This window comes from Octopus bimaculoides, chromosome 1 (genome assembly GCF_046866305.1).
Source record: "Octopus bimaculoides isolate indiv1 chromosome 1, ASM4686630v1, whole genome shotgun sequence".
NCBI lineage: Eukaryota > Metazoa > Mollusca > Cephalopoda > Octopoda > Octopodidae > Octopus > Octopus bimaculoides.
In genome coordinates this window covers 164,137,870-164,163,843 of record NC_142928.1, presented here as the reverse complement: position 1 = coordinate 164,163,843, position 25,974 = coordinate 164,137,870, and the positions used below count along the sequence as shown (strand labels likewise).

The following is a 25,974-nucleotide window of genomic DNA, read 5'->3' as shown; positions in this document are numbered from 1 at the left end:
CTATTTTCATAATACTGCAATACGCTGATAATTGAAAGAAAGAGAAATAAATTTTACAAAAAATCATGAAAATTTTCACTTCAGCTATTTTTTTGTGTATATGATTCAAATCATTACATATTTTTACCAACAATTTACCTAGAATTATTTATTCTTTTGTCACTATTTCTTTATCTGATTACAGCTTTCTCAAAATTGCTTTAGAAAATTGCAGATTTGATCATGTAGATTGCAGATATAATTAGTTTATGTGAAATTTTCAATTTCAAAGTTATAATTTTACAACAAACCAATAAAAAACAATTATTATTAATATACAGGTATGGCTGTGTAGTTGAGAAACTTACTTTCTGATCATGTGGTCTTAGGTTCAGTTCTATTTACCACACATGTCTTCAACTATAACCCCTGACCAATTAAAACTTTGTGAGTGAATTTGGAAGATGGAAATTGAAAGTCCATGAAATATATGTGCACATATACAAGCACGCATGTGCACACATAAAAATACACACATACATAGACATAGACGCAGAAACACACCCTCACAAACACTCTACACACACACAAATATGTACGTACATGCACAGAAACATCCATGCACTCGTACACTCATTACCTTACCTTTTACCACTAAATCAAATGGTGGCTACTAACCCATTCAAAACCACTCCTTTATGCATACATCTCTTACATAAACACACATGCACACAGACACAACCACGCGCATGTGCACGTGCACACACGCACGCATGCACACACACACACACACACATGCACATACACATACACACTGGCCATTTTCACATTCTCCTGCCTTTAAAAAACCCCCACTTTCTCTACCTCTCTCCACTTCCAGTCACTTTAGCCATGTAACCAAGCATGTGCTTTTCTTAGACTTTTTTTCTTCTCCAGACCTTTCCTCTATCCTCTTACTGATGAAGAGCCATGCTCGAAATTTTACACACCCACAATTTTTCTCATCTTACACTGAGTATCAAACTAATACATTCCATGTGTACACCCTTCTGACTTTCGTTATTTTGTTCTTTTTTAATTTTCAATTTGGCTAATATATATATATATATATATATATATATATATTCCAGGTGCCAGGGCAGCAAGCTGGCAAATTGTTAGCATGTTGGGCAAAGTGCTTAGCAGCATTTTCCTCCTCATCATCATCATCGTTTAACGTCTGCCTTCCATGCTAGCATGGGTTGGACGATTTGACTGAACCAGATGGCTGCACCAGGCTCCAATCTGATCTGGCAAAGTTTCTACAGCTGGATGCCCTTCCTAACACCAACCACTCCGAGAGTGTAGTGGGTGCTTTTACATGCCACTGACACGAGGGCCAGTCTGGCAGTACTGACAACGGCCATGCTCAAAATGGTGTTTTTTACGTGCCACTTGCACAAGAGCCAGTCCAGCGGCACTGGCAATGACCTCGCTCGAATGTTTTTTCACGTGGCACAAGTGACAGTAAGGTGACGCTGGTAACGATCACGCTCAAATGGTGTTATTCACATGCTACTAGCATGGAAGCCAGATAGCTGCTCTGGCAATGATCACGCTCGGACGGTGCTCTTATTGCTCCACTGGTACAGGTGCTAGTCATCGAGTTTGGTTCAATCAGAGTTCAAATTTTGCCGAGGTTGACTTTGCTTTTCATCCTTTCAGGGTCGATGAAATAAGTACAAATTGAACACTGGGTTCAATGTAATTGACTTACCCACTCCCTGGAATTTGCTGGCCTTGTGCATAAATTTGAAATCATTATTATTCCAAGTTGTGACCGACTCATATTTTATCCATAGGTAGGGAATCCAGAACCAGATTATCCAATGAATTCTTTTCTAAGATGGTGGAGTATTCTTGAAAGAGGAAGAGAGAGAGAGAGAGAGAGAGAGAGAGAGAGAGAGAGAGAGAGATAGAGAGAGAGAGAGAGAGAGAGAGAGAATTAGTTGCTACTTCTATTAGTCAAACATTTGTGCAAAGCTCTTTTACCAGCGTGTATTATATTGTTATTTACTGCTGTCACTGCTGCTGTTGCTGCTGTTGTTATAATTTCTTGCAAAATAGTAAAAGTTTTTTTTTCTTTTTAATGTTTCTCTTTAAGTGGATTTTTCACACTTGTTTGTCATTTCTGTCAAAACCTATTAATCTGAGCTAGAATGCTTTCTCTCATTATCAGTACATTCTGTACAGTACCAGATTTTCAGTTTTCAGTAGCCACTTGTAAGAGTGCAAGGAATTCTTAACAAAGCCATATAAGGTTAGTCTGTTAAAAATAAAAACAAACATGATATTGATAAAACATATATATGTTTGTTTGTAGGTATTCATGCTAAATTATTCTCCCTGGCAGAGTTATGAGAGTATTGCATAAAATGCTTCATGGTATTTGTTCCAACCTTAGTGCTTTGTGTTCAAATTCCACTGAGGTTAACTTTTATTTGATATTATTTTATGCCATCAAATATTGTATATGTTGGAAGATTTTCACTTTCAAGCCTATGAACCTAACAGGTAGGTTACAGGATAAGTGTTCAAACCGGCCAAAACCAGCCAAAATTAATTCCCCTTTATTTGTTCAAACTGTCCAAATCCGGCCGTATTAAGCTGCTCTACGAAATCGCTAAAAAACTAAAACAAATCATGGTATTGAATTCTCGTAGCCTTGAGATAATGCGAGATGAAATCTTTCCTGCCATTATTCAAGTATAAATACTGTGAATTTGTACATAATTTACATTCGACGGATATTTGTCCTCATCTTGTTTGTTGTTAGCACAACATTTTGGCTGATATACCCTCTAGCCTTCTTCAGGTGTCTTGGGGAAAATTTCGAACCTGGGTTCTAATTCCTAAGGTATTTTTTGATGTTATTATTATTATTATTGTTCAGGTCACTGCTTGGAATCGAACTCAGAATCTTGGGGTTAGTAGCCCGCGTGCTTAACCACTACACCATTTCCCCAAGACACCTGAAGAAGGCTGGAGGGTATATCAGCTGAAACGTTGTGTTAACAACAAAAAAGATGAGGACAAATATCTGTCGAATGTAAATAATGTAAATAATGTACATAATTCCTCATCTCTTAAATATGGAAATGTACTGTGAAATTGTTTAGACCACATGGTTTTTTCAGTGTTTGTATATTTTATACTTTGCTTTTTGTACTGGTGTTTTTTTCTATAGTATTTGAACGTGTTGTGCTGCTTTGCAGCGGTTTGTTTGTTTGTGAGTTGTTTGTACTTTCTTTTCTCGTGAGAGGAGAGATAGGTTAGTAAAAACATGTCTGTAGAAGACTATAGCTTCTCAGAGATATCATCGTCAGAAGAGGAATTGTTGGAGGTGGTCCGGAAGATGGATGATCAATTGAAGAAGGAGAAGAGGAATTTTGCCGACGTGATAAAATACCAGGAGGAATGGATATTGGAAAATTTGGAAGGTATAAATATTTACTAAGTCGGGATGGTTTTGAGGTGAAGCTGTCCCCCTCAACCCATCCAATACGTAATAACATTAAGGAAAAGACAATAATGTACTGAACCTTTTCGATAAGTAAAGGAAAAAATTGACATTGTGACTACGGACCAGGTGGAAAAGGCTGTGAGACTGATATGGAGTGATATTGTGTACCTCGCAAAAGGTTCGATGTTTCGAGTAGTGGAGGTGAGGTTCAAGGATGCGGCAACAGCAAGGAAACAAGCAGCGACATCCATCAAGAGTGAGGAAGTGGTGCTTCTGCCCACTTACCCAGGACTACTAAGAGCAACAAGAATCATTGTAGAAGGAATTCTGCTAAAGATTGATGTGGTCTGGGTAGCAGACGCTGTCCTTCTTGGAAATGAGGACAACATAGTGGTTCTCCAGGCCACAAAAAAGGAATGTGTGATATGGCATATTGACTAGTAAAAGAGTTTTGTACTTTATTTTCAAGGAAAATGTTTGAATGAAATATAGAGAAACAATAAAATCATGTACGGATTACACCTGTATTTTAATTAATTCAAATTAATGTACCTCATCTTGAAAAATGTAAAATTGTTGGCAATTGACATCTGGGATAATTTCAGTAGCAAATCAAACAGGTAAGATGTATTAAGAATATGAATTTTAGTGTTTATTCATAATGTTATTGTTTTTACACCTTTTAATTAAATTTACCTGCCCATAAAAGTCAAATTTAATCAGAATGATCAGCTAAAATTCGGTAACTATAAACCACTGGCATATAAGCACCCATTTACAAAGTTTCAAATCTGTATGTAGAAAGTTAACAAAGTTACAAGCAAATATTGTGGACATCCCACTTGAACTTGAATAAATCAAAATTAATGTGAACAGATAAGCATTACATTTGACAAATTAATCTGAACACTAAAGGGTTAAAGAAAATTTACCTTATGGTAAGAAACAAGCAGTCTGTCTATAAGTTTTAATATGGCTCTTCCGAAATATGTTAATATTTCTACAGTCAATACCTAACAGCATTATACCTTATACAAGACTGTTTTTCAATTGCTGCTTTATTGTTTTAGAATTTATAATACAACTGTTATTAGTTATGCTACCACTTTCTGATCTTTGGCTGTTTTTATTTTAACTTTATGACTCACTGAAGATCAAATAAAAAGTATTGGTGCTCTTCACAGGAAAAGTTAAACAAAAAAGGACTGTTTTAAACTTTGAAATTTAGAAAAAAAATATAGAAAAGTGTAGCTTATTGTGGTTTCATTTATTATGCTTGTGAACAGCGTTTCTCAACTGGGGTTCTACAAAAGGTTCCTAGGGGTTCCACGAGAAAGAGTGACATAAGCTAATGATAATTTCATGATCATAATATATATATATATATATATATATATATATATATATATAACATTTACCACGTGAACTATGATGAAAAAATATGAGAAAGATATGGTATATAATTTATTTTTGTGCACGGGTTCCCTGAGACATGTAATCTATTTTAAGGGTTATACAAGGGTAATAAGGTTGAGAAACACTGCCTGTAAAGATAGTGAGCTGGAAGAAACATTAACATCTTAAACTAAGTACTTAACAATATTTCTTCTAGTTCCTTATGTGATGTACTCAAATCTTATTGAGGTCAGCTTTGTCTTTTATTCATTTGGGGCCAATAAAATAAAATACCAATATAGTACTGGGGTCGATACAATTGACTATCCTCTCCCACTGAAATTGTTGGTCTTGTGCCCAGACTTAACCTTCTCAGACCTGGGCCCTTGCATTAAACTTTATCCTCCACCTGGGCTCTTGAACAAAAATAAATAGTTGCTTATACAGCTCAAGATTAACAAGTGCAGGTAAACTAATGAACAAAATTTCAAAAATATTCAGGAGAAAAATAAAAATAGACCTTTCTCTTGAATGCCATATTTATTAGGCAAACTGATAAACAGAATCAAAAAAAAAAATTCAGGAGAATAACAGTATAGGTCTATCTCTCAACTACTGTATTTGTTCACCTGAATCACTACTTACCCCATCCCTTTCACCTGTTTGATTGTCCGAATCACTCTCATTGCTGGTGTAAGTGTAAATTGTTTGTCTGAAGAATAAGTGTCATCAATAATTTCTTCAACTGAAAAGATTCTAGGCCTTACTCGTTTATAAGATGAAGTGTTGGGTTCATTACACATTCATCTCATCACAAAATCAGGGCTTTTTTGATTAAAAACAAAAGGAGCAACAGCTATGGAGGACACCATTAGCAATGAGTCATAAACACATTTGACTACAAAGCTGCAATATGTGATCAGTTGACTGAGTTTAGAATTATATCTTCTTTTTCTACATATGTTGCTCATTACTGCTTTAGTGGGAATCCAGCAGAGATGACATTTAAACCATTCCTGTAAAAGCAGGAACACAACACAACAAGATCAAAATTATTATTCATACTTGCATATGAAAGAATTTGAATAAACACATTTTCTAAGATGTTCACAACTTAGTACAGGGTTTTTGAAGTCTTAAATTATATTTTTAAGAATCACAGCACACACCCAAATAACTCTTGCAGTGAACCAGTACACTACAGCACAATACTTGGTAGCATCAGTTGAGGCCATTCTATCCATATAAAAGTGATAAGCTAGTTAATATTTGTACAGAGGATAGGCAAACATATGAACTGAGAAAATGATTGAATATTAAAGGCATCATTTTTTGAGTAAAGAACTCAGCTGGTATCAATAAGTGTGACAAATGGACAATATGTGATGGATGGAAATGTACTATATGCTGTTAGTGAAAGGTGTCTATGGTCAAGAAAGACATGAGAAGAATAAATGAAGTTTGATCATATGATATCCCACATGAGAAGACATAACAAAAGGCTGGACCAAGTGGTTGTTGTTGCATGGGCCCCAGGTTGGCTCTATGAGTAGACCTATGACCAAAGGCATTCTAACCATGACAAACCTGTCTGTTTTACAATGTACAGGGAACACAAGATCACATTATGTGACCTCTTCTTTTTTTAAGAGAATGAATTTTAAAATTTAATGTTTTATTTTAAACTTTTTCTGAGAACAGTATTTTTAATTTTCTCTCTAATGCACGATGAAGTAAAAAGACGATGACAATAATAACAACAACGACAAAAGATTAGAAACCATTAACATATCTAATAACAGTTGCATTATAACTTCTAAAAGGTGCATGGATCAGTGGTAAGAACATTGGACTCACAATCATGACGTAGTGAATTTGATTCCCAGACTGGGCTGTGTGTTGTGTTCTTGAGTAAGACACTTTATTTCATGTTGTTCTGACTCACTCAGCTGTAAAAATGCATTGCAGCATCACTAGTGCCAAGCTCTATCTTGGATAACGTTAGTGGTGTGGAGAGGAGAGGCTGGTATGCATGGGCCACTGCTGGTCTTCCATAAACAACCTTGCCTGGACTTGTGCCACTATTTCCTATTTATATATATATTTATATACACACACACACACACACACACACACACACACACACACACACACACACACACACACACATATATATATGTATGTATGTATGTATGTATCTTGACATTTTTTAATCTTTTGTATAAGTATGTCTGGTTATGGTGAAATATTACCTTACTTGGAAACAGGTGAGAGTTGGTGACTAGAAGGGCATGCATCCATAGAAAATCTGCCTCCACAAATTCTCTCCATCCCAGGCAACCATAGAAAAACGGACATCAAAACATTGGTGATAATGACGACAACGATGATGATAATGATGATGATGATGACGACGATGATTGTGTTTGTGCATGTATGTGTGTGTGTGTGTGTATGAGTATGTGTATATATATGTATATCTGTATAGGATGCAGTTGGATTGATAACAGAGGAAAGGATGAATATGTTTCAAAAAGCTTAGGTAACTCTGAGAAGGAGATGCCATTGTAATGTCAGTAGATTTATCAGTGGAAAGATAGAGATAGCATGTTGACACACTAGAGGTTGTAATTTGTCAGGTAGTTTTCTCTTTAAATTCAAATCTTAAGACAGTTATCTGAATAGCAGTAGTAGCAGCAGTAGTAGCAATAGTAGCAGTAGTAGTAGTAGTAGTAGTCATAGTAGTAACTGCAGCAGTATCCCATACACAAGAGCAGTACTCCATCTTGAGTTTTACTTCAGCTGTGTACATAGTGTCAACAACTGATAGCTGTATTTTGTAGTTAGAATCCTATTTGTGTTTACTCAAGTTAGAAGCAAATATACCAAAATTAACTGATTTTACTGACAATAAAGGTCAGTCAACATTCTATAAGTGAGATTACTTGCTTCTCCACTGGTATGAGTGTCCTGGAAATGTGACACACGTCAATGTGAGTCTTCTAAAGATTTTCACCAAGAAAATAAACAGCATCTGCATTTATCGTATTGGATTAGACAGCTAGGCTTGGATTACAGATAAGTCTGTTGAAATAAGCAATCAGCTCAAGAAGAAATATATGCTTCTGCTTCTATCTCTCTTGTTAAGTAGCAGAGAAAAGTGCAAATTGGAGCATTTTTATTGATTAAAACAGTTTCAGGTTTATAGTTTCGATGTTGAAAGATAAAAAAGAAATTTTAAGAAGAAAAAAAAAGCACAGGAAATATATGCAATATAGGATGTGATTTACCTTATGAACTGATTCAGAAAGGAAAAATTTTATACACATTAAAGGTATTAGCTATTGTTAAGGTTGCTTCATTTATATATATATATATATATATATATATATATATATATATATATATGTATATATATATATATATATATATATATATATATATATATATAATTAGATTGGAGCCTGGTGTTGCCATCCAGTTTCACCAGTCCTCAATCAAATCGTCCAACCCATGCTAGCATGGAAAGCGGACGTTAAACGATGATGATGATGATGATACATATATACATACATATATACATACATATATATATATTTGTATATATGTCTATATATATGTGTGTGTACGTGGGTGTATATATACACACAGACAAATATATATATATATATATATATATATATATATATATATATATATATATATATATATATATATATATATATATACATATATATACAAGTATATACATACATATACATGCATACATGCACATACACACACATAAACACACATATACAAATGCTTTATTTCTCAGCTACTGTAATTATATGAGAACAGAACTGCACATATTCCTTTCCCATTCATGTGCCACTAGTTATGCCTCTTCTTGGAATCACTTGCTTTTTTTCTCCATCCCACGCTCCCAGCATTATTACTTACCATTATACATCCAGAAAAGTCCTTTTCCCCTGAACACCCTCTCATATCTGCCATAAGGTAAAAAAACTAAAATTACCTTCTCAAGTCATACCGTCTCATAAGGGTCAGATTCCCAGTTTCATGGTGCATATATTTCCCACCTGGACGGGACAAAGGTCGTTGCAGGATTACTCATTTTTGCCAGCTGAGTGGCCTGGAGCAACATGAAAATAAAGTGTTTTGCTCAAGAACACAATGCATTGCCTGGTCCAGGAATCAAAACCACAATCATGAGATCAACACCCTAACCACTAAGCCACCCTCTTGTAACTCACTTTATTCAACCTTACACACTATATACTTCTAACCTCTGTCTGTCCTTGTGCTTCTTCCCCATACTTCATCCCATTGCTTTAATTCTCAGCTGTCTACAGTTTTTATTATCCTGCAGTTCTCCATGCTTCTCCTTTCTTCTTGTTATGGGGATAATAGTAATAATGGACCACTCCTCCCACATGATGAGTGGTATGTGCTTGTCATTACAAATCCTCTGATGTAGGAAGTCAAGTGGTTAAGAAGTTGGCAAAGTCAGTCATAGATAGTCATGTCCTTACTTGTCTAACTAACTGTACTGCTATACTGGAGTGGACATTACAGCAGTCCGATATTGGATTACAACACTTATGTGTATATTAACACCTGCTACCTCATCCTCTATGACCAACTTCTATTTTCCTTGAATTCTCCTCAAACTGGGACTTGCCATTATCCATGCTGCCATCCATGTTCACCATTCACTGTATTCACTTCTGTCTTCATCTCATCTGTTAATCATTCTCCCATCACATTCTCATGAACTTACTCACTTTCCCAGCCATCCTCAATTTTCAAACCCTATTCTCTCTCTGTTCAGCTTTCCTGTATCTTCATCTCCACTGCCCTTTTTTACTTTCCTACTGGAATCACCACGTATCTCCTCTACAGCAAGATAACTGTTCCTCTTTCATACTTTAGCCTCTCAATACCCAGTACAAAGCCACTTCCCTCAGTACCACTCAAGCAAGGGGTCATGTTCTGTGAATTACTTGGTGACCTTACTAGTGCTGGTGTCACAGAAAAGCACTTAATAGATTCTTCAAAGTGGTTGATGTTAGGAAGGGTATCCAGCTGTAGAAAGGAGGTACTGAAATCCTCCAAGTGTTCAGGCTAATCAGATCATGTCAAACGATCCACCCCGTGCCAACATAGGAGATAAGCATTAAATTATGGTGATTATGATATATAAGTGTGAGTAAAATTGTTATTCTTTATCAGCTCTGTCCTAGAATGCCTCACCTGGACACTACAATAGTGGTATATGGTAAAACTTAGGAAAACATAGCTTCCTTTAAATATCCTACAACATGTTAAAGTGAGATTCAACTCTCGAGGACAAAACTGGAAACAGAATTTAAAAATCCTGAATGAATGTCTTTTAGAAAATTATGATCTTTACTATGGTCTCAATCATATAAAAAAATGACATTAAAATATTTAATTTCAAAACATGTCTCCTGTTTATTTTGTTGTGTGTCCATGAAATATGGACATTATATTGAAAATATGTAAATCAGTTAAAGTGTTTCCATTAAAAGTGTTTTGACAAATTTTGCATATATCTTGGAGAGACTTGATGACTGGTGTTGAGGTATTGGAATTCGTGAGTTGTAAGCATAGAAACTCTCTTACAATGTCACAGAATGAAGTGAGTAGGCCTTATAGTGTGTATAGAAGATGAATGAAAGTATGTAGTCAGGTCCAGATTAAAACCCATCGAGACCCGTTGGTGCCCTCATAAAAGATTATCTAATTTAAAATATAAACAATAACAAACCATAAAATAATTTTTTATTTTTCAAAACGAAACAAAACAGTAAGAGGGAAAATAATGTTTATTTTTGTTTAATTCCACTTTATCTATATTTGAAAAATTTCCTCCTACTTTTTCAAATTGCAAAGTCTTTGATCAGATCCTCAAAATTAATCTTAGGCAACACATCTGCTTCTATACTTAGTAGAGATAAAGGCATCCGGAATATTATTTTAGCAAATTTAAAGTGATTTCTTTTGTGCTGTAAACCATTTACCATTTCTGTGATACCCCCTCCTTCCCTTGATGCCCTAAGCACATGCTTATTTTGTTTAATGGTTAATCCAGTGCTGTATGTAGTCAATGGGGAGCTACAAGCTAGGAAATGATTCCTTTATAAACTGAAATTAAAATATAAAGATAACCTTAAATAGGATAAGAAGGACAATATGCTTTTGAAAAGTTGAGAAAAAAATGCATTTGATAAGGCAATATTAATATATTTGATTGAGTCTCGGTAGCTCAATAAGGCACTTGCATTAATCCAGCAAACAATCTTGAAGTTTCCCATACCAACCATAATTTATGAACTGCTAAGAGTTCTGCAAAGTTTGAATATAACAGAACTTTCCAGTATTTGGATCATTATTCAATGCCATTTTATATTTCTATAGAGTCAGTTTTTTGTATCAGTTTTACTTTCTGCATTTGGCCTTAGAGGAATATACATATATGTATGTATGTATTTATGTATGTATGTATGTATGTATGTATGTATGTATGTATGTATGTATGTATGCATTCATGCATGTATGTATGTGTGTGTGTGTGTATGTAGGTATGTCTCTTCTGTTTTTTAATCATATAAATCTTCCACTGAGGAGGGAGCCGGTTTCCAACAAAGATACAAGGCTCCATCTTTAGGATGTAGTTAACCACAGACAAATTCACATTTGGAACTTGGGAAAAATCTTGCACTTGTAATGTACGAATTAGTTGGTTGATTTCTCTTTCTGAAAATCCCAGTTTATCTGGATTCTCCTTTAAGTATTTACTAACAAAACCTAGTGCTCCAATTATTATTAGTATAGGAACTGGAGGTTTCAAAACAGTTGTCCATAGATATCCTCTTTTCCTTTGATTTTGAAAGAGGTATTTATATCTGCAGGGCAGCTGACCTCTATGATGGTACATACCTTTGCCCCTCTGTCCCAAACAACAATATCCAGCCTGTTATGTATATGTGTGTGTGTATGTATGTATGCATGTGTGTATGTGTGTATGCATGTGTGTGTATGCATGCATGTATGTATTATGTATGTATGTATTTGTGTATGTATGTATTTGTGTATGTATGTATTTGTGTATGTATGTATGTATGCATTTATGTGTGTATGTGTGTATGTAAGTATTTATGTGTGTATGTGTGTATGAATGTATATGTGTATGTTCATGTTTGTGCCTCCAACTCCACTGCTTGGCAACCGGTATTGGTTTGTTTACGTCCTTGTAACTGAGCAGATGAGCAAAAAGACAGAGTAAGAATAACACTTAAAAAATAAGTACTGGCAGTTGATTTGTTCAACTAAACCCTTCAAGATGGTGCCCCAGCATGACCACAGCCCTGTGACTGAAACAAGTGGATGATAAAAGATATCTTACTGTTTTAATGATAACAGTACCTTTTAATTGTACCCTTTCTAAGGTACTATTCCTAAAAGGTCAAGTAACTGTACTAAGGAGAGATGAAAATTCGTATTTATATCAGGGGGCAAATTGCACCTGTAGGGGGCAGTGAGGAATGATATCCTTGCTGAGAAAATGAATGAGTCATTAATTTTACAAATTCATTAGATGTGCAATTTATGTTAAATTACTGATCTTATTTTTAATTACTGTTTTTGTCGAAATAACGAAGGAAGACAAATCTTAAAATGTTTTGCTTTGTTATTTTGAGAAAGTTTTTTTTTTTTGTTGAGATTTCAGCAAGAAATGGCTTCAAAGTTGAATTTGGTGGAAATTTCATTCATGATTGAGTAGGGTTTTCTCACTCCTGGTACAAAGAATCCCTTGTTATTTATAAAACGAAGGTTTCATTCATAAAAATTGTTTGATTTTTCAATACTGACTTGGTTTGTCACCATTAAGGAATGGTGATTAAAATGATGAGTGGAATATATAAATAATAATGAAGTGGAGGAGGAATATCACAGATGATGATGATGATGATGGTGGTGGTGGTGGTAGTAGTGGTGGAAGTGGTGGTGGTGGTGGTGGTGGGGATGATGATGATGATGATGATGATGATGATGAGGATGATGATGATGATGATGATGTTGATGTTGATGTTGATGATGATGATGATGGAGGTGGTGGTGGTGGTGGTGGTGGTAGTGGTGATGATGATGATGATATATCATATCATATATATATTTATATAAATATATGTATGAAGACAAACAACAGCTCAATAACACTGCAAGTAAAAGCTTTGTTTGGTTCTTGCCTTTGTTTTGGCAATGTTTTTATCCTTTTGGATGGCGGTGGAGGGTGTTGTTTTTGCTTTTTGTTGATTTTCCCCTACCACTGTCACCACCGCAATCCCCTGCCCCCTCATACAACAACTTTAGTGATTTATCTGAATTTTCATTTCGAAAATTTTGCAGAGTCAAAAATTTTCTAGTAGAATCTGTCAGTTGTATTCTGGCTCTTTCATGTTTATTCCAGCACCAGTAAATGGATGCTGCATGCATTATGGACACAGTGAGTTTTAACAACATTATAACACAGATCTGCAACCATTTATGAGAGTTCATTTACATGAAGAAATATTGATAGAATCATAGAATCAAACATTTGGAAGCTAAACATTTTGACTTGATCGTTTCGAAAGATTTCGGTATATTGCTCTCTGCATTAATGAAGGGCACCGAGTTTAATAAGTCTTCAGGGAGTCTGCGAATGTTGGTAATAAATTTGTGAGTGATATTTGCTTGTATGTAGGTTTACTTGTGAAGATACCACAATATATAAATTGGGAATTCACACACTGTCTGCAAACACATAGTATATATATATATGTATGTGTATGTATATATATATATATGTGTGTATATATATATACACACACACATGCATACATATATATAAACATATACATTTATACACATATACATATATATACATATATATATCATCATTATCATCATCATCGTTTATATATATATATATATATATATATATGTATGTATGTATGTATGTATGCATGTACATATGTATGGCTTCTTCCAGCTTTCATCCCAGCTTCTGGTTACTAACACCTAAGAGTAGTAATGAGAATTAGAGGAATAGGTTAAGAGGTCAGGCATTGTTAGCTGTAACCAGCCAAGCCAAGCCAACCAGCCAGCCAGCCAGCCAGCCAACCAGCCAGCCAACCAGCCAGCCAGCCAGCTAGCCAACCAAGCTGTTCAATAGCTGTGAATCAATAGAATGGAATTTGTTATGAGATCAGGAGATCTTGTATCAAAGATAGCATTTTAAAAGATAGTGCATCTGTATGTGTGTATGTGTACGTGTATGCATATGTGTATGTTTGTGTATGTGCGTGTGTGTGTGTGTGTGTGTGTGTGTGTGTGTGTGTTTGTGTGTGCTGTGTATGTAGTGGGAATAGTCTAAATTAAGACAATATAATCTAATCTAATTAACATTGGCACTAAATTAAAAGGTCACATACTTGAGAAAGACAGCTGCCACCTCTCACTTGCACCATCATGTTCATATTTCATGAGTAAAACTCAAAGCTGCTGCTGCTTCTTCTTCTTCTTCTTCTTCTTCTTCTTCTTCTTCTCAATGAGAAGGAATAAGTGTGTTTAAATGAAGACCTGGAAAGAATTACCCGAGTTAATTATTTATTTATTTGTGGTATTCCGTACGCACATGGAGGTGCATGGCTTAGTGGTTAGGGTGCTGGGCTCATGATCGTAAGATTGTGGTTCTGATTCCTGGACTGGGTGACTCATTGTGTTCTTGAGAAAAACACTTCATTTCACATTGCTCCAGTTCACTGACCTGGCAAAAATTAATAGCCCTGCAATGAACCAGTGTCCTGTCTATGTGGGAAATATACAGGGTGTCCACAAAATCTGGGTACATTGAATAAATAAAATCATAACATAATACAATCCCCTCGTTAACCGGACCTTTCTCTCCTTGACTTCTTTTTCTGGGGTATGCTGAAAGAGAAAGTTTACTCAATAAAGATCACAGATTTAAACCACATGAGAGAACGCAGTACCAGTCAGTGTGCTGAAATTGATGGCAATGTAGACTTATTTAATCGAGTTCGCATGAATTTTGCAAGGTGCATCAAGTTATGCATTAAAAATGATGGAAATCGTTTTGAAAATATTATTTATTAACGTTATAATCAAATAAAATTGTTTTGTTTTAAAAGTATATGTTAATCCCCATGTACCCAGACTTTGTGGACACCCTGTATATGCCATGGAAGCTTGTATGCTTTGCTGGATGTGCAATGTCTGTGTGCATGTAGGACAGTGTAAGCATCTTGCATGAAAAGTTGGGCATAAAAGGCATCAGATGTGGCATGCAAGAGAGACAGCTGTGTTGGTGTGGTCATGTGATGCATGTGGACAAGGAGAGTTGTGTAAAGAAGTGCTGACCTCTAGCTGTGGAGGGAATCTGTGGAAGGAGTAGACCCAGGAAGACAAAGTGGTGAAGCACAATCTTCAAACATTGGGCTTCATGGAGGCAATGATAAGTGACTGAGACCATTGGTGATATACCACGCTTGAGAAAACAGGTGAAGCCTAGTGAAATCATAGTCACGGCATATGCCGGTGTCATGTAACTGGCACCTGTGCCAGTGGTATGTAAAAAGCGCCCATTACACTCTTGGAGTAGGTGGTGTTAGGAAGGGCATCCAGCTGGAGAAACCATGCCAAATCAGATTGGGAACTGGTGTAGCCCTACAGCTTACTAGTTTCAGTCAATCCATCTTAAACCTTGCCAGCATGGAAAGCAGATGCTAAAGGATGGTGCTGCTGATGATGATGATGAAACCAGGAAACTGGGTTAATTAGATTAAGTCTTATTTGTGAAATACTACTGCTATGAATTTGCTGCAGAAAATGGACTGTGTTTGTGGTGGTGAGTGGGGGGCGCTAGGAGTGTGACATAGGGGCCAAGGGGGCGGCAGTCTGAAACAGTTTGGGGATCACTAATCTAAAGCTTCACTATTTAACTTGTCTTTTGAATAGTATATATACATTCATATGTACATTGAAATGGATTGGATTGCCCATGTTCAATCCGCCGCAAGATAAATCCTTCAGCATGTTCTCTCCACCAACTATGGTCTGATGTGGAGGTCATGAATTTAAGTTTGAGATCATACTGGTTTGATGAGACCACTCAGCCACACTAGCTTGACATGACATAGCAGAAGGGAGCAGTTTTTATACTCTTACCCTGGAGGAGTTAAGTCGATTACATTGACCCCAGTGTTCAACTGGTACTTATCTTACCAACCTTGAAAGGCTGAAAGGCAAAGTCAACCTTGGCAGAATTTGAACTTTAAAGACAGACAAAATACCACTTAGTACTTAGCCTGATGTGCTAATGATTCTGCCAGATCGCTGTGTTACATATGTACATATATATGCTCATACATACATACATACATACATACATACATACATAACTATAAAAATCTGTAAAACTTTCCAGAAGTTTAGCATTTAAATATATATGAGCATGTCTAGACATGCAGAGCCTCTATACAGTGATCCCCCACGACGAGGGGCTGTGTGAGAATACAGACATAAAGAGAATACAGACATAAAGCAACACATATAAATCTGCAAACATACATACATACATGCAAACAAAAATACCCTGTTGTTGATGTTGAAATTCCAACGAAGGAGCCTTGAATCTTGGTTAGAAACCAGCTCTTTCTCTATTGGCAAGAAATCTTGAAATAAAACTGAAAATGACATACACATTATTTAATGCTATTGAACTTAATAGAAATTCATCCAATGTAAATACAGCCAAAATTCTGTAATTCCCTAATAATCTTAATAGATATTAATTTCCTTTAAATTTGCAATTTTTTTGACAATACAATCTGCCTTTAACTATATTATTTTGCACTTAAGAACATTACAAACTAAGGCACAAATTTATTTTGGCAAAATCCAAAGTCTGTTGCTATCCTTCCCTGTAGCAGTTATTTAATTAATAGAATCTGATATAAAAACTACCTTCCATGACTCTAGAAGAGACACTGAGTGATAAAATAAGGATATAAATCTGACATGTATAGTCTATGAAAAACCTCTTCCACAAGGTCTTATTGTAAATAAAGTCTAGCAAAAATGAATGATTTTATTGTAACTTTGGTTAATTAATTAATCAACTGATGGATTGATTGAGCATGCAAACTTCAATGTGCAATAGATAGATGAATTTTGCTGAACTATTTGAAACATGCGTAAGTAAAATAAATCATTGATGATGCATTTTCATTCTTTATGGTTTTACTATATATATATAATATATATATATATATATATATATATATATATATATATATATATATGTATATAATATATATATATATATATATATATATACACACAATGTGTATAAGAAGGGATAACCACTAAGTGGACATCCTATATGCTAGAAAGAGGTCATCAACGACCCAACCACAAAGAAAAATAATGTTCTCCAGAAAAAATTTCGCAAAACACCAGAACAAGACAAAATGAGAAATACACAGAATAAAGAATTAATTGTGTACCGGTTTCTAACATTAACATTTTACTCATGTAACAACATTCGTATTCTCATCAGTACAGTCGTTCTAGAATAAATATAATTTGCAGAACTATACACGAATTGTCTTCATAAAATAAGACTTGCGTACAGTTCTACTGATTACATTGGGGTTATTTTTCAAAATGTCTCAGCTCTGGCGTACCAAATTCTGGAAACAATTCTGCAGAGAATAATTCACTGCATTATATGTTGCCAGCTGGAGAACATAATTATTTAAATTATTATTTATATATAGAGGGTCTTTTTCTGAATTTTCAGATTTTTTATATGCTAAGCCACTTGTTTTTAAATTGAATTAATATTCAATTTATCACCCTCTCTCTATATATATATTCATATAATTTCTATTTGTAAATCTCTCATCGACAGACATTCAGTAACAGTACTCTAGAGTAAAGATTATTTGCCAAATTAACGTGGCAGTCAAATGTTACTGTTATTTAGCCTCAGGAAATATCGATGTTTCCTAGGGCTAAATAACAGTAACATTCAACTGCCACATTATGTTGGCAAATAATCTTTACTCTAGAGTACTGTTACTGAATGTCTCCCGTTCAGAGATTTACAAATAGAAATTTTTTTTATTTTATTAGATCAGTGACTGTGTGTCACTTTGAAAAACTATGTTTCAAACAAGAATTTAGCAGCGCCACCTCTAGCTGAACAGTTATTCTGTGCTGATGAAGGGAAATAACTCAGAAATCTTGATGCACAGATATTGTTTTGTGCTGATTGGGGGTGCTAAACTCTCTTGTTCGAAAATATAAAGACACAGATAGTGTGTTGTATAGCCAGCTGGAGACAATGTTTCTCGGGGCTTAATAACAGTAACATTCAGTTGCCACATTATTTTGGCAAATAATCTTTACTCTCTCTCTCTCTCTATATATATATATGTATATATATGTAATTTTTTGGAGCAATGGGTATATGTCAATTAGTGTGTTGAACAAAGCACCTTCACAGATTGGGCTACCTGGTGTCATCCATGGTTGGGGTATATTTTGGCTGGATCTACATCAGGAATTCCACAGTGTTAGTTGAGATAATAATAATTGGTCATGGAAATAGAAGATAGATTTTAGCACTAGTCTTTATTCAGTATGATGATCAGTTTGACCAATCCTGCAACTATCCGTTATGGGTAGGATTTTGTGCATCTAGTTGTGTTGCATCAACTGTAGCCGGCCATAACCAAAATACAGCAGGCACAAACAACATGCCTAGCACATCTCAGTATACCTAATGGGACATCTCCTTCTTTATGCATGTACCTGATGTGACACCAACAGCACAGATTGATGGAACCCAATTAGATGCACAAAATCCTACCCATAACAGACAGTTGCAGGATGGGCCAAAATGATTGTTGTACTGAACAGAGACTAGTGCTAAATCTATCTTTCGTTACTTTCATCAATTATTATGTATACATACATACCTACATACGTACGTGTGTGTGTGTGTGTGTGTGTGTGTGTGTTTGTAAAGGTTAATTGAAAGTGCTCACCCACACTAGGGAAAAAACTCTTCCAAAAGGTTACTAACATCCTAAAAAAAGAATTTATAACTTTTTAAAAAGATAATTTTAAAAAATCCCCTTTATACTTAAAAACTACATTAAGCGATTTTCACAAAGGCATTCAAATATATGTGTGTGTGTGTGTGTGTGTGTGTGTGTGTGTGTGTGTGTGTGTGTGTGTGTGTTTCATGGTATTTAGATTTATAAACGAGATGACTGAGAGAAGGGACATGACTCTAGTGAACTTAGACATTCATTAAAGAATAGTCAATAACAACAGAGAAGACTGTAGCAACAGGAGGTGATATAACTGACGGAAATCCCTCTGGGAGTGGTACTGCATGGTTACAATCCAATGACAGAAAAAGAAAAGATAGTTCAGATGAACTTATATACACACCCTGTGTCGAATGTCAGGTGCTTATTTGTAAGCAAAACATTTAGAAAGTGTAAACAAAATACAGGGGATTTATGTGGAAACTTTAAAGAGAATCAATAAGTATGAAAGTGGATGTCTAAAAAATAACAGACTAAATATGTAGCTTCTGAAAAGAACTAAAAAAAGACATGTGTACACAGACATACACACATACATACAAACATACTTACATACATAAAACATACATACACACATACATACATAACTACATACATAACTACATACATGTACACATACATATATACATACATACAAACATACATACATACATACACACATACATACATGCACATATTTACATGCATACATACATATATGTACACTCATGCAGACATGCATACATACACACATACACATACACACATACACATACATACATAGATACATATAAACATACATACACACATACACACATATACACATACATATATACATGCATACATACATATATGTATGTGTATATGTATATATGGATGTATACATATTTATTAGTATATATATATGTGTATGTATGTATGTATGTATTATGTATGTATGTATGTATATAAAAGGAAAATAAATGTGTTAACAAAAAAAAATTACTTTTACATTTCATAGAAGTTATATTTTCCATAGCAAAACACCAGCAAAATGAATAGAGGTAAACAAGACAGGTGGTAGTGAGAAATGTAAATATATTTATATATACCTTGTGATATAAAAATAGTTATATGGTAAATATGAATACATGCACACTATATAGTATGTGTATATAAGTATGTATGTGTGTGTATGTGTGGTTGTCTATGTATGTGTGGTTGTCTATGTATGTGCGGTTGTCTATGTATGTTTGTATGTATGTATGTAGGTATACATGTATGCATGTATGTATATGTGTGTATGTGTGTGTATATGTGTATGTATATATATGCATATATATATATATATATATACATATATGCATATATATATGTGTGTGTGTATATATATATATATATATATATATACACACACACACATATTTATACACACATGCCTGTACTGTCTAAGTTTAAGGTATCTCTGATATTTATGGTGTACACACGTATGCGCACACACATACACACACACATAAACACACACACTCACATATACATAGATAGATAGGTAAACATAAACACACTCATATATAAACACATATAATATACATATGTATATATACTCTAATATATATATATTATAGTTATATATATATATATATATATATATATATATATATATATATATATACATACACACATACATACATAAACATACATAGACACACGTGTATGCACACATATATGCATGCTTTCATACTGGAACAGTCATACATGTAAACAAATGTATGCTCACTTCCACAATCACCACCACCCAGCAACCAATAATCCTTTAAAAAATGGCTTTTGAATAAATTGCTATGAAATAACAGTTTGCCATTAAGATGGATTACTAAAATTGGTAAACTTTGTTCTAATCTAAGAATATTTAAATCTAAGCCCAGCTGGTTTTTGGAGATAAAGATTCAAGTCAGAAAACAACAACAACAACAACAGTAAAAGTGCACCTGTATGTGTTTAGTTTCTTTTGATTATTTTTGAGAAACTGTTTTTGTTTTTTTCAAAATTGAATATAATTTTTTCATTGTAAATAACACACAAAATATTCTTTTTCTAAATTTTCAACTATTCAACTATGTCATGTATTTGTCTGCATATTTGTCAGGTATGTACATACCCACCTACATGTATACATACATTATATATATATATATATATATATATATATATATATATATATGTTCAGGTGCAATACAGATGTTCAGGTGCAATAAAGACTGTAAACAAACAGGAAACAACTTCTATCTCATTCCAGGGTGAAAAACTAGAGGTAGTCGATAGCTTCCGCTATCTGGGCGACCAAGTTAGTAGTGGGGGTGGGTGCGCTGAAAGTGTAGCTGCTAGAATAAGAATAGCCTGGGCAAAGTTTAGAGAGCTCTTACCCCTGCTGGCGACAAAGGGACTCTCACTCAGAGTAAAAGGCAGACTGTATGACGCATGCGTACGAACAGCCATGCTACATGGCAGTGAAACATGGGCTGTAACTGCTGAGGACATACGTAAGCTCGCAAGGAATGAAGCCAGTATGCTCCGTTGGATGTGTAATGTCAATGTGAATACCCGTCAGAGTGTAAGTATCTTGAGAGAAAAGCTGAACATTAGAAGCATCAGTTGTGGTGTGCAAGAGAGACGATTGCGCTGGTATGGACATGTGGTGAGAATGGATGAGGATAGCTGCGTGAAAAAGTGCCACACCCTAACAGTTGAGGGAACCCGTGGAAGAGGTAGGCCCAGGAAGACCTGGTGCTGAGGTGGTGAGGCAAGACCTTCGTACATTGGGCCTCACCGAGGCGATGACTACTGACCGAGACCTTTGGAAATATGCTGTGCGTGAGAAGACCCGGCAAGCCAAGTAAGATCGTTGCCAGTGCCCCTGGACTGGCTCTTGTGCGGGTGGCACATGAGATGCACCATTTTGAGCGTGGCCGTTGCCAGTACCGCCTAACTGGCTCCCGTAGGATTTTCGAGTGAGATCGTTGCCAGTGCCCCTGGACTGGCCTGTGCGGGTGGCACATAAAAGACACCATTTCGAGCGTGGCCGTTTTCGTGCGGGTGACACGTAAAAGCACCCACTACACTCTCTGAGTGGTTGGCGTTAGGAAGGGCATCCAGCTGTAGAAACTCTGCCAAATTAGATTGGAGCCTGGTGTTGCCATCCGGTTTCACCAGTCCTCAGTCGAATCGTCCAACCCATGCTAGCATGGAAAGCGGACGTTAAACGATGATGATGATGATGATGATGATGATGATGATGATGATATATATATATATACATACATATAAGAGGGTTGACCACTAAGTGGACATCCATTATGCTAAAAGTAGACCACCTATCGTCTGACCATTAAGAAAAGATTGTTCTCAAGATAATTCAGCTGACACCAGAACGTAAGCGAGCAAGACAAATGAATTGCTGAATTTTCTTGAGAACAATCGTTTCTTAGTGGTCAGACCATGGGTGGTCTACTTCTAGCACAATGGATGTCCACTTAGTGGCCATCCCTCTTATATGTATGTAATATTATTTTTCTGAATCTTCAGACTTTTCAATATGCTAGGCCACTGGTTTAAAATTGATATTAATCAAATTATATTAATCAAATTAATATTCAATTTTTCACCCTTATTATTTTAATTTATATATATATATATATATATATATATATATATATATATCAGGCATATGGCGCAAGTAATTACTCACGGTAGGCAGTTGGTGACGTTTATGTAGCGCTACTGAGACCCCCTTCGATCATGACTGACCATGGGATTACACCTAGAAAGTTACCCTCCCAGGTACAAGTCCAGGTAAGGTTGTTTATGGAAGACCACCAGTCACCCATACATACCGGACTCCCCTCTCCACGCCACCAGCGTTATCCAAGGGAAAGGTAAAGGTCAATACAGCTTGGCACCAGTGACATCACAACTCATTTCTACAGCTGAGTGAACTGGAGCAACGTGAAATAAAGTGTCTTGCTCAAGAACACAACATGCAGCCCGGTCTGGGATTCAAACTCACAACCTCATGATTGTAAGCTTGATGCTCTAACCACTGAGCCATGTGCCTTCACGTTTATGTAGTAAAACACCAAAAAATAAGTGAAACACAGGTGTACAACTGAATTCTAGGCAGATTTACTTCTGCCTTTATAGTGAGTAAAGAAAACATTAGAACATTGTTGTAGGAATGTACACAGCACGTGTACCACAGCAGTTCTATGTATAACTTAGATACTGAGATTGAAAGGCAGAGGCAAATTATGCCTACCTAATCTACCAAAAAATGAAATATTTTATATTTTAAGCATAGTAATCAAAGTAACCTTCATAATGTTTTTGAATTAGGTGCATATTTTGCCATAAAAGGAAAATATTACTATCAATCTATTTTATTCAGGGTAGGCACTGCCTACCTTGCCTACCCAGGTGTCATGTCACTGATATATATATATATATATATATATATATATATATATATATATATATATATATATATACACACACATTACAAATACAAATTACAAATTCAATCCATTAGTTGAACAGTAGAAATATGGAAGTCTTTTCTCAAGTTCAAAGTGTGACATTCCTTTTGTTATTCGTATTCCAATGATGGGGCATTGTATCTTTGTTAGAAACCAACTCCTTCTTTACAGAAAGACTTCAAATAAAAATAGAAGAGAACATACAAGCATATGGAAATACATGACTAACCCATTGATATATTCTAGAATTCAACAAAAGAACCTTATTTCTTGGCTAGAAGGCATATTTTTTTTCCATTGGTGAGAAATTCAAAAATTAAACCAGAAAGACATGCATATGTATATATATATATATATATATATATATATGTGTGTGTGTGTATATCCATGCATCCATCCAAAAATGCATACATAAATACACACACACACACACGCATGCACACACACACACACACATATACATATATATATATATATATATATATACACATATAGATGCATTCTGTAAGTGGAACAGTAAAAATATGCAAGACTTTTCTCAAGTGACATTGTTGTTGTTATCTATATTCCAACAATGAAGTTGTGTACCTTTGTTAGAAACCAGCTCCTTTCTCAGAGGAAGAATTTAAATAATGTACATACACACATATATATATACAGACATAAACACATGCATACATACATGCATAAATACATATATATGTGCATACCGACATAAATGCATACATGTGCACACATGTATACATATACACATACATGCGTAGATATATGCATGGAAACATACATACATACATACATTCATTCATTCATTCATTCATTCATCCATTATAATCCCAAAACTCATTCCATTATTCTCAACTTCATTGCTTCTTGGCTTTTTGGCTGAGATCAAAGTGTAGCATTTTTCCCAACTTCATTGCCAGAAACAGTAAGTCACAACAGCAGCTTGACAAATATATTTTATTTTCCAGAAAACTGATTTGGGGGAAAACATAAGAAATTCTTCATATTTTCCATAATTACCACTGGCTTCATTTGAACTTTGTAGTACATATAATATGACAGTCAAAGTGAAACAAACTGCACAACTGAAAGTGATAGGCAAACAAATAATTATTAATAACCAGCAAAAAATGATAATAAAAGAGCTTATCTTAAAAAGGGGCTGAAATATTTTATTTTGATATTGTTGCTTTTTTTGTTTCTTTTTTTTTTTATATAAATTATGGAACTGAAAGTTTTTCAATGCAGAAGACAGGAAAGAAAATATACAAATCAATTTTAGTATACAACACTACAACACAAGCGTCTATTTGATTGTCCATCCATCTGGTTGTCTGTTTATCTGTTTGTCTGTCTTTCTATCTGTCTGTTTGTCTTTCTGTCTATCCCACTCTCTGTTTGTCTCTGTTTTTCTCAGTCTCTCTCTCTCTCTCATATACACACATGTAGCTATATGTACAGCAAGTGTTCGCACAGTAGCTGTCTCTCTCATTCTCTCTCTCTCTCTCTATCTATCTATCTATTTATCTATCTTTCTATACATCTCTATAGGCGTAGGAGTAGCTGTGTGGTAAGTAGCTTGCTTACCAACCACATGGTTCCGGGTTCAGTCCCACTGCGTGGTACCTCAGGCAAGTGTCTTCTACTATAGCCTCGGGCTGACCAAAGCCTTGTGAGTGGATTTGGTAGACGGAAACTGAAAGAAGCCCGTCGTATATATATATATATATATATATATATATATATATATATATATATACATGTCTCTTAAAGGATAGAGCTCAAAATCAATGCATTGAAGATACTTTATTGCAGCAACAATTATTATAACAGAAACAACCACAATAAGCCAAACCTATGCACATTTCAATAGGGTATCCCGGATAAATAAACCACATCATAAGATGTCTCGTAAAATATTGGAACAAATTACAACATATTACAAATTTCTGGATACTCCATCTCATCAGGGTCGCATTATTGCCATCACCAATACTATTATTAGCAAAACACACACATCATCCAAGAGGGTGAAAGAATAATCGACGGCACGCAACCTACCATCGTTATTTTCTTACAGAATGTAAACAAACCAGTCAACCGAAATCCAGCGACGTACACCGCCCGGTTTACAGCGTAAAAATCCCTTGCCAAAAATTCATCCCCCATGTACATCAAGATTTCCTATCGGATCTTCATCCAGAAATTTGTAATATGTTGTAATTTGTTACAATATTTTACGAGACATCTTATGATGTGGTTTATTTATCCGGGATACCCTATTGAAATGTGCATAGGTTTGGCTTATTGTGGGTGTTTCTGTTATTATAATTGTTGCTGCAATAAAGTATCTTCAATGCATTGATTTTGAGCTCTATCCTTTAAGAGACAT

At 35.1% G+C, this 25,974-nt stretch overlaps 1 long non-coding RNA gene across 1 annotated transcript in view; it reads right to left on the bottom strand.

Moving 5' to 3' along the window:
* Positions 1-25,708, bottom strand: part of LOC149137841 (uncharacterized) — a 38,645-nt gene extending 12,937 nt beyond the window's left edge. Inside the window, exons 1-2 of the long non-coding RNA XR_016240635.1 lie at positions 25,644-25,708; positions 14,380-14,527 (exon numbers count right to left, since the gene is read on the bottom strand). This is a non-coding gene — a long non-coding RNA (uncharacterized LOC149137841). The remainder of the gene's footprint in view (positions 1-14,379; positions 14,528-25,643) is intronic.
* Positions 25,709-25,974: the final 266 nt, after the last annotated feature.